This window comes from Excalfactoria chinensis, chromosome 22, assembly GCF_039878825.1.
Source record: "Excalfactoria chinensis isolate bCotChi1 chromosome 22, bCotChi1.hap2, whole genome shotgun sequence".
NCBI lineage: Eukaryota > Metazoa > Chordata > Aves > Galliformes > Phasianidae > Excalfactoria > Excalfactoria chinensis.
This window is the reverse complement of record NC_092846.1, coordinates 3,168,996-3,181,882: the sequence shown is the minus strand read 5'-3', so window position 1 is coordinate 3,181,882 and position 12,887 is coordinate 3,168,996. Positions and strand designations below refer to the sequence as shown.

At 46.1% G+C, this 12,887-nt stretch overlaps 1 long non-coding RNA gene across 1 annotated transcript; it reads right to left on the bottom strand.

Moving 5' to 3' along the window:
• Window positions 1-248: 248 nt before the first annotated feature.
• LOC140261825 (uncharacterized) lies at window positions 249-12,425 on the bottom strand. Its single transcript, XR_011905774.1, has 4 exons — window positions 12,305-12,425; window positions 7,534-7,749; window positions 1,461-1,539; window positions 249-1,207 (listed from the first exon to the last, which is right to left on the bottom strand). It is a non-coding gene; the product is annotated as an uncharacterized lncRNA (long non-coding RNA).
• Between the last annotated feature and the right edge of the window lie 462 nt (window positions 12,426-12,887).

Here is a 12,887-nt window from a genome sequence, read left to right as displayed (position 1 = left end):
AGCATTGCAAAGCTGTCAAGACTGCCATGAAAACTTGGCCATCCAGATGAAAGAAAAAGAAAAGTCACTTGCCACCCCATAATGTAACCACACTGGAGAAAGTGCTTATTATAGACATGTACCTGCTCCACTGAGGCAGGGAAGAAGGACTTGCAAAGCTTCCACAAGCTTGAAATGCTGTGTGTACCAATCTCCCATTCTGTGAGAGAGCACCGGTGTTAAATCGGGTCAGAACTACACTTGCTCTGGGGAGAAGAAAGGCTCACTTTGAAGACAGGCTGGTTACCCTGTTTTTCTTCCTACACCACAGCTTTCAGATTGCAGCTAGAACTTGAAGGGAGTTGTTCCCACAAGCTCTCCAGCCCAATGTCTCCACCCGAGAGGCTTGAGTAAATAGCAGAAGCTCTGGATATGAATCAGATGGAAAAGATTCAGCCCTCTCTGCTAGGTCTGAGTTCAAAGGCATCCGTGGCTGAACAGCTAAATTGAGATCAGTATCTGCATGTGAGGGCAGAATGGAGCGCTCAGTAATAATGAACTGCTCACCCCTGCATGCTCCTGTCTAGATGTGGTGGAGCAGGTTGGAAGAGAAGTCTGCACTACTGTGCATCACATGGAGGCTGGTGGAGAAGCCTGACCATTTCTAGAGATGCTTTTTCCTTTGTTTTGCTGTTCCTCAGCTGAAGCCCAAGCCTGATCTCACCTGGAGCCCTCAGCTCTGTGACAGACTCTTCCTGCCCTATGCTATGGGCAGAGCAGCTGCTAGCGTGGCAGTTAGCACCACCCATTCCCCACACACACCAGACACCAGCTTTGCTACATCAGATTGTCCTGCAGTGCATGGGTTATACCTACATGGCTGCTTGCACTTGGGCAGGTACACTCAAGCAAGACTAAGTTAATATAACCATGATAAGCTTCTGTATAAATGGACAGAAATCAGGGCCAAAGAGGACTCAAGGAGAGAAGAACGTGCCCACAGACAGGAAAGCAGCTCTGCATCAGTGATGAGAACACAGGTGCCTCTGGAGACCAGGTGCTCAGTGACAAAACTGTTCACACCTCTGCAGATCACAGCCCGAACTCCTCAGCAGCATGAGTTCCTCACTTGGAGCTGATGGTGGAATACAGCCGGAGCCCACAGCTAGGGTGTGCCTGTACCTCCCTCTGCGAAGCTGCCTGCTTCATTATCTGCAAAGCAGCACACCTGGGAAGACGAGCCAAATAAGTATTAGATATCATCAAATATTTTCTGTCTTCAGCTGCCACCCATGTGCACACCTTCCCTACAAGCTGTGGAGTGAACCTGCTAACAATTCTATTAATAACGAGCAGTGTGTGTAGGTGAACTGGATGAACTTGTGTGAAAGCAAAACCCCAAAGGTACATCAGTTGCTCTGTTCAAAGCGAGCAGATAACTATCCCAGGCTGCAGGCAACTCCCCCCCTCCCCTTTCCCACCTCCTCCTTTGGGACATCTCCAGGCATGTCCAGGGTGGTGCAGCCTGGCAAGCAGACCTGCAGTCAGTGATGCACACAACTGAAAAATAAGAGAATCACAAAGTCAATGGTGGCAATGGGAAACACTGAGTGCCAGGAGGTCCTCTGCTGCACCGGGGGGTAAAGGACTCTGGACTGAGCATTGCTGTGAGCAGCAGAACAGTGAGGCTCCAGGACAGTGCTGGGGAAGCAGCTCAGCACAGCCCAGGGTCCCATGAGCTCCTAGCGTGCATCAGGTGCACATACCTTGCCTACCTCCTCCCTTCTTCACATCTAAGGACAAAACTCAAAGAGAGAGCTCAAGGGGAAAATAGAAAGTAAAATGTCTCTATGCAAAACAATAGGCTGTGTTAATGAAGGTGTAAATAAGTACTGTCCTCCCATAGCTCAGGTGTCCCAGGAGCCTTCTTCCAATCCTTCCTCACCTCCTCCTGTTGTGGTGGGCACTGTAAGCAGTTTGTACAAGTGTGTACACAGTTCTGTAGGCACAGAGGAAGGGCAGGCAGCAAACTGCTGCCTGTCAGCCTGACAGCTGCAGCCTGAACAACACAGGGCACCAAACACTCTCTGTAGCACTCTAGGTTAGGAAGAGTCTCCTGATCTGAAGTTCACTTGCACATAGACCCTGCAAGCAGCCTCTTAATTAGGGACAAATTCACTGAACACACACAAGTTCTCATTCCCATCCCACATCACTCAGAACAGACTGAGATCTCTGCACGGTTTATCCCAAAGTCTCCTTGATATGCAGATGCTACATGAGGGTCTCTGACTGAGAATCATATGTGGAGCATGTTGAAAAAGGACGAAGAGTTTGCACAAAGTCATTCAACAACATAGCTCTATTAACAGTGCCACAGGCAGTAACCCTTCCCAAATGATGGGAACATTTTTCTTCCCAAGCAGGAGACAGAAACTGCCACAAAACCCAGAGCTGAGGTTGGGGGGGGGCTGGATTAGTGAGGAGAAATGAAGAGTATGTATATATATAGTATCAGAGATATTGCTCTATTAAAAGGTGCCTTCATTCTCCAGAATGGTGCAGTGTATTAAAATTCCAGATTCACCTGGTAATAAATTCTGTTGTTTCAAGACAGGCATTACACCTTCTGCAAACTGGGAAGGGAAAAGAAGTGGGGCTGGACAGGCAGACCCCTGCTGAGTGCTGCTCTGGCTCCGTGCCATTCCCTGACTGACAGCTGATAATTATCTTTGATTTAATGTCACTTAATGTTCTCTCCCCGTATCCCAAGCACCTTGGTTATTCTCCTCCTGCACAGACATATGCTAGGAAAAGGAAGGTTTGGAAAGAAAAGGCAAAAAAGGAACATACTGCTTCGGTAAGCAACAGAGAAACTGCCAACTTTATATATTTTCTCCAAACTTTAAATGTTCTGTCAGCTAGGAAAACTATAATTAAAGCTCTAAAGAAGAGCATAAGGGATAGGGTAAATAACTAGCCTTAGACATAAATGGGTTTAGGCAGTTTGGGGGGGGGGGGGGTTGTTGTTGTTTTCTAATACCTGCAGAGCAGCAGCACTGAGCATTCCTGCACATCAGTTCTGGAATATGGATGCCAATACAGGACACAATACAAGAAATATTATTCTTGCTGCTGAATATACAAATCCTAGGGTAGCCAGAGAATCACATTCACAGAAATGGCACTGCAAAGTAAGGCCCTTTGCTTTGGGAATCTGAAAGATTTCACCAAAAAGATTAGTGTAAAACCAGAGCTGTGTTTCACAAAGAAACAGTCTGAGGCATCACCTCCAGATTTACGTACTCCAAAATGCATCGGGGAAAGAAAGCAGGGGAGGCCAACACAAAACCATGCTGCAGATCCGTTAATACTGTCATAAACCAAACAGCAATTTGGTTTGTCCCTCAGTGCTCAAATCATCCCCTTCTCTGTTCCCTGGCCCTAGGAGCAGGCTCAGCTGGGAGCACCTGTGACTCTGCCAGGAGAATGAGGAGCTCCGGGTAAGGCTGACCAGCATCTGCCCTCACCCACCCCTCTACGGGCAGTTGGTGACAGCACTCAGCACTTGTTCAACCTGTACTAAACTCTTCAAACATGTGTTTCTTCTCTGTGTGCCAGGAAAGGAGAGCTTCTGGCTCTCCTGCCAATGCTCTCCAATCTCATTGTTACACCTCAGTTCGGACTCCTTATACCACAGCCCCTGATGTGCTGCCCTGCTGCACTAACTCCCATTCACCTCTTGCAGTGTTGCAAAAAGTCTCCAGAAAAATAGGATTTTGCATCTGTGCATCGAAGAAAGTGGAAGGCACGATTCTCCCTTTGCATGAGGATCTGTATTCACCGACGGCATCTTTTATAAGCACATCATGTATTCCACCTAAAGGTGCTGTGTGCTCAGAAAGAGCCAAATACATTAGCATTCTTCAACCATAACTTTTGAAGTCGGCATTTGACTATTTTTGCATTTCTTCCAGGTTGTAGTTAGACAACTCCTAATTCTATGGGGAAAGCAAAGACTATAAAATGCCAGAGCTTCACTCTGCTGAAATAACATTAGCGAAATATCAAGTCCTTTATGATGTCATGAGGGATTCCTTAATGTGACTATAGCCTCCTAATGACATCATAAAAAACAACTGCAACATCAGAAAACAGCCAAGGGTCATCAATCAGCCCATCCTCTCTCCTACCCACCAGGGGCAGCAGTCCAACTTGCTCCTATCTGCTTTTTATGAGCAGTGCTGTCCGCTGAATAGCACGCAGAGAAGAGACTAATAATCATACAAATATCAGGGAGAGCGGTCAATCATCACCTGAAATGTTCAGTACACCTGAGGGAAATGCGGGTGCTGCAGCCCAAAGAGTCTGCAAGGTTAGCATGTAGAGGAGACAACATTTCTGCCTTCGAGGTGACCCGCCGTTCTCTGGGCAACAGGCAACACCAGTCAGCAATGCAGTCATTTTTAAAACTCGGGGAGAATGGGACTAAAAATGAATCTTTTTTTGCTCTCTTCATTCCCCAGCCCTCAGCGAAAGCTTTTTTTCCCCTTCTGCCCAGACACCCATCTGCACATCCCATAGTACAAAGCCTTTGCTGAAAGCGGCCTTTGTGCCGTAGAGCTGAAATGGGTGGTAGTCCCATCGAGATGCACTGACTGCCAATTCCTCTGGCAAGAATGGAAACTGCCTTCTCCGTTTGAAAACGTAATGTCTCAAAGCCTTATTATACACTCTTAGGGGGGAGGCTGGATGTCTTCCAGGGTTGGGAACATCTTGAGGAGCTCCCTGGACTCTCAGAAGGAAAAAGAGAAATAATATGAAAGAAATTGCAGCCTCTAGAAGTTTCACAGTCCCTGTTGGAAGGTGTTGAAAACTGGGCTTCTGCCAGCATGGTGCTGCCCAGCACAGAGGGATTTCTTTGGCAGCTAAGGGAAAGGATCTGCTTCTTTACCATGTTCCTCATACTGTTGCAAGTGTTTATGCAGTGTGCACTTAAGCAGTGGCTATAGGAAGTTCTGCTTTGCCATCCTCATGTACAACCACTTGTACAGATACAGATCCTAAAGAGTAACCAAGAACAGGACATTATTGTGAGCCTTGACCAGATGGAGCCACACAGAGCACTTCCTAAGGAAGAAGACCTTCTGTAGCTGGAAAAGGGCATCAAATATGCCCTTAGAACAAGGTAGTAACTGTCCCACCTGCAGACAATCTCTGGGATAACTGCAAGTCCTGGTTTGGCTGATGGTCAGAGCTCCCAATGCAGCTCTGTCAGCTTTTCAACAGTGCCAGGGAAGCAGGAGGGGAATGAACTCACTGTAGCTGCCTCAGAAGTCACAAAGGCTTTTCTTTATCAATCCCTGCATATGGAAGTATTGGGAAGAAGGATTTGCCATGCCTCTAAAATTAGCCAAAGCTGAAGTTTCTCTTAGCTTTGTAGCAGAGTGCCCTCAAGCCCTGTGGCCAAGCAGCACTCCCAGCTCCACAGGGTAAGGCCTTCACCTGCCCCTCTAAGCAGCTGCAGGGAGACATTGTTTTCTCATATTCTTACAGGAAGGTTGCATTTTGACTTTATTTCAGGGCTCCTGCATCTCAATCCAGCCAATGGAGGAGCACACAGCACCCTTCTCCGCTCTTTTCCACATCCTTCCATAGCTGTAGAGGTGGTAGGGACAAACAACGAGGCAACAAGACCAGCCCATGTGCAGGTCAAGTCAATTATGTCGAGCAGACTTGAAAGTCACCCAATTACCAGGTGAGGGAGCGGCTCCTCCACTGCCTTCTTCCAGATGCCTGTACACCTCCTTGCAGCTACCTGCCCCTTGGTGGGTCCCTAGCCATGCAAATTCCCCACTCCTGACACTTGCTGGGCCAGTCACGTCTGTTTACCCATTAGCTAACAGATATTAGGCCGTGTGTTTATCTCCCAATCTGAGGTAAAACCAATTTGTATATTCCTTCAACCCAAGCCAATTCTCTGCTCAGAAGGCCCCGTCATCTCCCAGAAATGGTGGTCCCAGTGGAACCAACTCACAAAGCTGAGGTCTCACACTCTCAGCACTGATGCTGCACTAAATCCTTTCCTCAGGGTTTCTTCTCAATCGCTTTGGTTCCAAACAGCAGCCCTGTGCTGAGCCACGCTCTCAGACAGTGCCTTAATTTAAGGAAAGCAGAGCCCATGCAGATCGCTTACACATCAGCATAAAGCACAGAGGAATGGAGGAGGCAGTGCTGCCGGCGTTTTGGATAAGCAAGATATTCAATAATTTTAATCTCAGGGTAACTCTGCTATTTCCAGATTATATAATCCCACCCTGGAAGAGGGTTATTCAAGCAGACTGTCACATTAAATACACGCATTTGCCGCGTATGTTAATTGCAGTAGAAAGCTGTTAAGCAAATAAGCGTGTTGCTCCAAAATGTTATTCTTTTAGCAGGTCTGCTCCTTCCATGGATCTCCAGTTCACAGGCCGTGCTCCTTCAGAATGCACATTTCAGTTTGAGGCACAGAAACGCCTTCACTGAACTGATCGATTTTTTTATCGTCTTGACTCCCGGTTACGTTTTCAGGCATGCTGTGCCACAGCAGTCAATTCTTTTTAACAGGTTTATTTCCACAGCAAGATTTCAATGGAAAGATTTAGACTCGCATGTGCAGAAGGGCTAACAAAAATTCATTTTCTTAACAGATAGGAGCGGTAATAAATAGGGCGGCTTTTTGTCCGGCGCATCCCACGCTGATACTTTCCACTTATTGAGTCCTTTTTATCACTTTAGAGTCGGTTTCTGTGCAAAGGCATTCCCCATCTAAGCACTGATAATAGTTACTGTTTATTATGTAATAACAACCGTTAGCTGAGTGTTATTCTTAGAAAGCAAAAATGACCGAAAGAAAACTGGATTCTTGATCGCGTACTTCTGATTCAGTGAAAGCAGGAGTGTATATTGCACGCAGGGAAGGAATAGCGCTACCATGGTGATCCCACATTCACACGGTTTGGTTTCCTTAGGCTGAAATGAAGGAGGAGCCTCCACAAATCTGAATACATACGCACCATCTTCTGACACTCAATCACCGAGTCCGCTCTTTCTTTTGTGAAATCGAGGAACAGCTGGTTCATTTCACATGCAAGATAGGAGAATCGGTGGTGGAAGTAGAGCAGATTGTCAATGGACTGGGTTTGAAATGGTCGTTGGCCTCCCTTCCTCCAGAGAGGTACAGAATATCTGCTTTTCATGTGCAAAGCTGAACACTAATTAAGGATTCTAGTCGTGAGCGTCCCAGCCAAGAGCCACGCCAGGGTAGCTGAGGGCAGTTTTCAAGGGGGAAAAGGAAGTTTCTCTGCTCGTCTCTGACTTGGTAAAAAGACAAATCTCACCTTTGTAAGCCTGAATTTGCACATTCCGACCTATGCCCAAAGTTTTAAAAATAAGATAGAAATGTGGCCCGAGGCATGCCCCTGGGATTATTCTTCATGGGATCAGAAAAAAAACAGGAGGTGTACGTGCACTGTGCATTCAGATACATAAGGAATAACACGGCATTCTTACCTGTAATAGGCACCAAAACATCCTCCATCCATATTCACGAAAGTTTTGTTCCATCTGTCATTCCAGCAAAATTCTCTTCTTTCTGGTTTTGGTAAACTTATGCATCCATATCATTTCACTCGCTTATCAGGAGCTCAGTCACATTTGTGCAGTGCTGTCAGCCATATCCTGAAGGCACGGGAGAACTTGAGGTATTCCTTCAATTAGAATTTGCAGCTGAAAAAAAAAAAATAAATAAAATCTACTGATGATGCATAAAAAATCCCAAATTTATTTCACCCCCTCAGAGAAAGGCCAGAGAAACCATTCTGACAACAGCAGCCACCCCTCTCCTGCCAGCAGACCTGATTTCAGTGGGGAAAGATGAGCAAAGCGAGGTCAAATTCACGCCATTACTTTTCAGTTTAAATTTCTCCCTTCGACCGTCTTTCTCATATTATCAATATACAGCTGCACTTTAAATAAAGTCAAGATAAACTGAATATAAAACTAACCAACACAGCTTCCTTCCACAAGCAACATGCAGGAAGGCACACCCTTGAAGTGCCTCTAAATGAGCCACATCTACCAAATAAAATCAATGGCCCATGGGAGCCGAGTGCTAGCCAGCCTTGGGTTGCTGCAGCACTGCATTCATACAAAGGAACCTCAAGGAAGCAGCCCAATACAGGCAGTGCCAGAAACACGGTCAAGGGAAGGAAATGGACTAAACTTGCAAGTGAGGGAAGTAGAGAGTTGGGAAGGAATGTGAGATTCCAAAATTCAGCCAGGCCTCTCCACAGGGAACTCAGTGCAGGCAACATTTATGATAACAGCCAGAAAGCAAACTGAACCAAGACTCAGTTCTGTCGAGTGAGTCTCTCTGAAGCTGATCTTATCTCAGCTAGAAGTCTTCCTCTTACCGAAAACTTGGCACATTAATCAGCTAATCCCACTAACGTAGCATGAGAAAGACTAGGAGATTGTTATCCACGATGAGCACTGTCTACCTCAGGCTACAGAGCTTCATTTAAGTTCATCTTCTCACAGCTCCACGCCTGGTCTCTGCATCAGAATCACGGTCAGCTGCTCTGCCCTGGCATCCTTCTGCAATGCCACGAGCAACCTGCAGCCTTCAGCTTGCTCTGAGTGGGGGTTAAATGCTTTTGGAGGTCCCTCCAAGTGCAATGAAGCTGATGTTCCAGAGATGCAAGGTGGCTGAACAGGTGCTCTGTAAGAAGGGACGTGCCACTCTGTGAAGCCAGCTTGCTCCCTACTCAAGGTTTCACTATGATCCAAGCTAATTGTCAACCTAAAGCCAAAGGGGATTTAATCGTTAATGCAATTTAATAATTCCACCAATGCAATTAGATGGGTGACTAACATACAACCTCCTCAGAGCTTCTGCTGCTCCCATGTTATCCTGTCTTCTCCATACAACCCCACAGCTGCCCTCAGATGCCCACAGCATCAATTGACTGCAGGACGGAATTGCACAATCCCCTCCCTCTCCCTCAGGGGACATGATCAGATGTGTGCTGAAGCCACATCCAGCTCTGCCAGCCACGGTGCCAGCAGGGAACCATCCTCACACAGAGCACCTGGGCCTGCTCCTCAAGCAGAGAGCCTTCATCCCATACACACCACTAACAACACATTCAGGAAGCTGCCAGCATCTCACCATGGAGCATCCAACCCGACCATGTGGAGCTCCACTTCAACTGGAGGTGAGTGTGCTGTGGTAAGGGATGCCCAGGTACTGAGATGTCATTTTCTTCCTGGGAATGGCAAGCTCTTGGGGACCGGCTATCCTTCTCTGTCTTCCTTTAACTGTGTTGCATGTTATTCCAGAAATCTCTATGAAGTAAGTTTTCCTTCTTTCAACAGTCAGAACTCAAAGTGTCTTTTTCTGCATACGTAGGAGTGCAGAGGGTGCACCAGGTGAGCAGAATGGAAGCTGAGCTGCAAAGTCCCTCAGTGTTCCTTCTCTCAGGGTGTACTGGCTGCTTCTGGTCTACCTGAAAGCAAAAAGCACAATTCTCCACTGCACCAGAGATCAGAGGAACACAGCTGTATGTGGTTAGACAGGATTTAAGGTCTGCAAGTGTATGTTAGTGAAATATGTATTTCAGGGGATTTTTCTCTCTGCTGCCACAAAAGATTATTGCTGACAGCTGTATGTGAGAAATCACAGTGTGTGTAGCAATCTTAAGGACAGCACATGAAATTGCATTACAGCTGTGATGGCAAAAAAAAAAGGGACTGTTTCTTTGATGGGGGCCATTACACAGGACTTCAAGTTACATTACAAAATACTGTTGGTCTTGGATGTTCCTATTGCTTGAACCGGCAAAAATCTAACCAAACTGAAGGAACAATGATGACAACTGCAGTAATCCTGAAAGTCTGTTCTCAAAGGGAAAGCTGCATGCTCTTGTAATGCCCATTCATGTGCCCCAAACCCTCAGTTCAACTTCTACAGCAGGCAAAGAAAACAGGGCACATGGTAGGCTCTGCTTTCCTTGCCTTTGGGAAGTCAGACTCTTGTGACTTGCTGACAGAACTGAATGATGTGGACAGGAGGTAACACTCCTTGCCCCTCGACTGGGAATGCCTCATTGTTGGGAAAACTCACTGCAATTAGAGAGAAAAGTGTGTGTTGTGGGTCAAAAGACAGGCTGTGCTCGGATGATCCGTGTTTGTTTCCAGCTCACATACACAATGTCAAATAAGTCATTTGAACTTCAGGAGTCTCAGTTCCCATTCTTCGCTCCCTGCACCGAGCCCTCACTTTGGACAAACACAGAACCCACTTGCCTTTGCCTGAAGGCACTACTGTAATAGAAAGTAAACATTAATAACAATTAAGAGCACTTGGACACGCAAGGTTAACTGTGGCCCGCCTCTGGCTGTCATGAATGTGAGCCTTGCAAATCTGTCCATAGAAACAGCAGTCCCATAAAGCCATCATAACCACGACAAGCATGGACTGAAGACACGCAGCCCAGGCAGCAGCATTGCCTTTCTGTACTCACAGCTGCTGGGCCCGCTCTGCAAGGTGATTTCCTCCGCACGCACTTTGTTTTGTTTGTTAAAAAACTGGCCAACACTAAGGTATAAGAGCTGATGGGAATATCTCTGTCAACATACCAGTTTATGCCAGACAAAGGACTCTGAATTCATGCCAAATATAAAGTCAAGTGTCTTAATGGAGATATTCATAACCTGTGAATAGAAGTAAAAGCTAATGCCGTTTTGCCTTTTACTGGTGTCGGTGATCTGCGCTCTCTGTATGCAGATGGCAAAAACCTGATAAGCCTTTATTTGATTATTGGTAAATCTAGATTGCGTATGGGCATCTCATTCAAAGAAGTGTATAAAATTGTTGGTACTGCCTGCCCTTTTCTCCCCATAAACATTTGTCAGTTCACTCCCCATCTGCTGCTCTGTGTACACACATGCCCAGACGAATGTTAGCTGAGGCTGCAATACAGCTATGTTAAATAATTTTATCTGATTTGTTGGATGATGGTATTTCTAATGGAAAACAACATGGTAATTTCAGAATGTTACTGATTAGATGAAAATGATATTGCATCAAAGTTACTTCCTTAATTTATTCTGAAAAAAACAAGAAGGATTTCTCTATTAAGATGCTTAATTAAAATCTATCTCTCTCCATACAAAATCTATACTTCAGGTCCTGCATGTCATGTCTGAAAAGAACAAAGGCTGATTAGCATCTCTTACACTCTGCTTTTCTTTATGTCACTTATACATTCATTACAGCAATTCTAGCCAGGTTTGGAAGGGCTGAGAGAAAGGACGCTATTGTATGGACTGGCTGAGCCCAGGCAGAAGAACAAAAGAATGCAGCAGAGCTTTTTAGGCTCACAAGAGAAAATGGGAGGAGTGGCTGGAGTCCAGATGGGACTGGGGGTTGGGTGTGGTGGGGAGATTTTAGGGCACTTGCTGCTTCCAGGGAGCCTGAGAAGAACACTTTGCATAAATAACATCACAGGAACTCATGGCAAACCCAGACTGCTCCGTCACTCGGAGCTTCAGGATTCCATCCCAAACTTAGGAATGAAATAGGAAAGAGGCAGTGTGAGCATCAGTGGTATGGCACACTTGTACCTGCACCTACACACATCTTTTCTAGCCCTTAAGGTTCTGTGCACACACGGAGATGCACACATGCAATCATGCTCACAAACAGGCTGGTAGGAACAAGGCAAAAAGTGAATTCATCTTTCTTCAATGAAGCACTGAACTGTGTTACCGTGTTGCAAAACAACCATTTCTGGCCTTTAGTGACGCTTTCTTTAACATAATATATACAGAGAACTCTCAGATCTCCAAATAGGAGAACTTTCCAAACTGAAGTTTGCATCAGCCCAAACATCCACCTCATCTGATGGGCATTTGCATCTGTCAGCTGCAAACCAAGATGCTGTTCAACACAGGAAAGGCATACAAAATCCTCAAAACACCATTTTATGTCATGTTTGAAACAAGAGGAGGAAGTCCTCACAGCTGTGTGTACTGTCAACATCATTTAGACCCAGAACTGCCATTAGCAGCCCAGCTATTCAGACACACAGCCAGCCTCCTGTTAGGAGCTTCCCAAACAAGTGGTAATGAGGCTGGTAACCAAGTCTGGGTGCAACACAGCTTGTCCTCAGCCTCCATCAACACACTTTGTTAAGCAACAGCATCAGACAACAGACTTCAATTCCCTTTTTAGATCAGACTGAAATATACATATGAGACTCTTCATTTAATGTGTTACCTTCAGTCCTTCCCACTTAGTGCCTGGGAGATGTGTGAAGAAGAGCCAAGCAGGTGGTGGAGCTCCTGCTGGGTCCTGGGCTGTGCATGGAACTTAATGACACATTCCGCCAGGTGTATGGGAGATTGGTAATCACAGCCTGAACCTCTGATTAATCAACTGAGGGAAGTATGGGGTCAGCTGTGGGAGCACAGGTGAGAGTGATGTAGCTGTGCTCCCGGGAGGGGTGGAGCTCGACTCCATCCCCTCTGAGACCTCATTTAAGGGCTGACTCCCACTGGAGCAGTATCTCTTGGAGATCGCTCACCAGGGAGGACTGCCCCAGCTGCTTCAGTCAAGGCACCACCATTGGTGAGTTTTTCCTTTACTTATTCACTTATACCTTCTGTACATTTTGTTTCCATCTGTACATTAAAAACCAATACAGCCAGGTATTCCTTCAATAAGAATATTCCCTGTCATTTCCATCTCAGGTATGCAGGTCCTATAAGGTGTAGAAATACAACAGTTCAATCCGGATATAGAGCACAGGGAGGGAAGAAGCCATCAGAGATGGCAAGGATGCAGCCACCACTTTTAGTAC